Source organism: Colobus angolensis, unplaced genomic scaffold (assembly GCF_000951035.1).
Source record: "Colobus angolensis palliatus isolate OR3802 unplaced genomic scaffold, Cang.pa_1.0 Scaffold26, whole genome shotgun sequence".
Taxonomy (NCBI): Eukaryota; Metazoa; Chordata; class Mammalia; order Primates; family Cercopithecidae; genus Colobus; species Colobus angolensis.
The window spans coordinates 13,062,262-13,064,918 of NW_012115821.1; positions in this window are offsets into that span (position 1 = coordinate 13,062,262).

Genomic DNA, 2,657 nt, shown 5'->3' on the forward strand with positions numbered 1-2,657 from the left:
CTGCATTTCAATTCAATTCTCATATGTACTTGTTTTTCTGGCCCTCATGTCTATATATGGGCCAGTACTACACTGTTTTATTTACCGAAACTTTATAATATGCCTTCTTATTCATGACAGTTAATTTTATGTGTCAACATGGCTGGGCCAAATTGTGGTCAAACATTGTTCTAGGTGTTTCTGTGAAAGTATTTTTCGAATATTTTAACTTCTAAATGAATAGACTTTGAGTAAAGCAGATTACTCTTCAAAATGTGGGTGGGCCTCCTCCAATCACTTGAGGGCCTTTAATAGAACAAAGATTGACTCCCCACCCCCACCCCACATTTCCTTAGAGCAAGAAGAAATTTTGCCACAAGACCGCCTTTGGACTCAAACTGCAACTCTTTCCTGGGTCTCTAGCCTGCCAGCCTATCCTGAAGATTTTGGATTTACTAAGCCCCAACAATCACCTAGGCCAATTCCTTAAACTCTCTGTCTCCCCGACTCTCTGTCCATACACACACATACACACAAAGTTGGTTCTGTTTCTCTGGAGAACCTGTTACACTATCTGATAGGCTAGTGTTCCTTCACTGATCCAGAGTTTTCCTTATTATTCATGTTGCTATTTTTCCATGTAAATTCATAAGGAGCTAATCTAGTTAAAATTAAAAGCTGGTATTTGTTATTGGAAGGTTATTCAATGTATAACTTTTTTTTTTTTCCCAAGACGGAGTCTCACTATGTCGCCCAGGCTGGAGTGCAGTGGCGCCATCTTGGCTCACTGCAAGCTCCAGCTCCCAGGTTCAGCCATTCTCCTGTCTCAGCCTCCCAAGTAGCTGGGACTACAGGTGCCTGCCACCACAGCTGGCTAATTTTTTGTATCCTTAGTAGAGACAGGGTTTCACCGTGTTAGCCAGGATGGTCTCAATCTCCTGATCTCGTGATCTGCCAGCCTTGGCCTCCCAAAGTACTGGGATTACAGGCATGAACCACCATGCCCGGCCTCAATGTATAAATTTATAACACATTTTAAATTTATAACTTGTAAATTTAAGGAAAATTGAAATTTTTATGATAATATTGAATCTTCCTGTGATTGAGGCTTATTTTATATCTTCTAGGGGTATTTTATATTTTTTATGCTTATCCAAACATTTTATGTTAAGATTATTCCTGTGTTGTCTTTTTGAATATCATCATAAATGATATCTTTTGCCCATTAGAAATTTTGTTTACTGATTGTTTGCATACAGGAAAGCTACTAATTGACAAATATTCATTTTGTTCCACACAACAGTTTGAAATCTAATGATGTTCAACATCATTAGTCATCAGTGAAATACAAATTAAAATGACAATGAAATACTACTACATAATTTTTAGAATGGCCAAAATAAAAAAGGCTGACAATATCAGGCGTTGGTGAGGACATGAAACAACAGCTGCTCTCAAACATTGCTGGTGGTTATGTAAAATGGTAAAACCACATTGGAAAGTTGCTTTGCCATTTCATAATTGCATATGACCAGCCATCATGAATGAAAAGCCTGTGTTGGTATGGTTCACCAGATAATGAAAGCATATGTTGGTACAAAGACTTACATGCAAATGTTTATAGCGGTTTTAGCTGTAATAGCTAAAAACTGGAAACAACCTAAATACTCATCAAAAGATGAGTAACCACAATTTGTGGTATGTCTGTAAAATGGAATACTAATCAGCAATATACACAGAGCAATATAAATGAACTTGAATGTAATTCTGCTATACAAAAGAGGCCAAAGAGGAATACATAGTGTATGATTCCATTTATATACAATTCTAGAAAATACAGGCTGACAAATCATGTAAATGATGCTTTGGGATAGGGGCATAGGCAGATGGGATGGTAGGAAGCAATTTATAAAGTGGCACAAGGACACCTCAGGAAGTGAGAGATATGTTCATTATCTTGATTTTGGTGATGGTTTAACTGGTATAGACATATTGCTTGCATCTCACTACATTCATGAAACTTGTCAAATTCCATATTTTAAACCTGTGCAATTTCTTTTATATCAACTGTACCTCAAACAGCAGTAGCAACAACAACAAGAACCATTATTTATTTTTTGGTGGTGGTGATGGTGTTATGTTTTGGCTTAGTCAATCCATAAGTCTTTAGATTACTAACCTGGGCCAAGCTCATCACTCTGCATCTGTGATCAGCTGATGAGTTACCAGTGGTCTAGTGTTCTAGCATGGACTGAGATGAGACAATTTGGATAGTTCTCTGTGGTCACTCATCCTCCTGAAATTTAGCTCAAGCTCATTCTCATGGAAGTCACAAGGGTCCAAGAGGAAAAGTGGAGTCACATAAAGACTCTTGAGGTCTAGGTTTCAAATCATCACATCACATTTGCTAAAAGAAATCAGAAAGTCGTGGCCATTTCAGACTCAAGGGGTGAGTAAATATATTTTATCTCTTTTTTTTGAGATGAAGTTTTGCTTTGTCACCAGGCTGGAGTGCAGTGGTACAATCTCTGTTCACTGCAACCTCTGCCTCCCAGGTTGAAGAGATTCTCCTGCCTCAGCCTCCTGATTAGCTGGGACAACAGGTGCATGCCACCACGCTCAGTTAATTTTTTGTATTTTTAGTAGAGACGAGTTTTCACTGTGTTGGCCAGGATGGT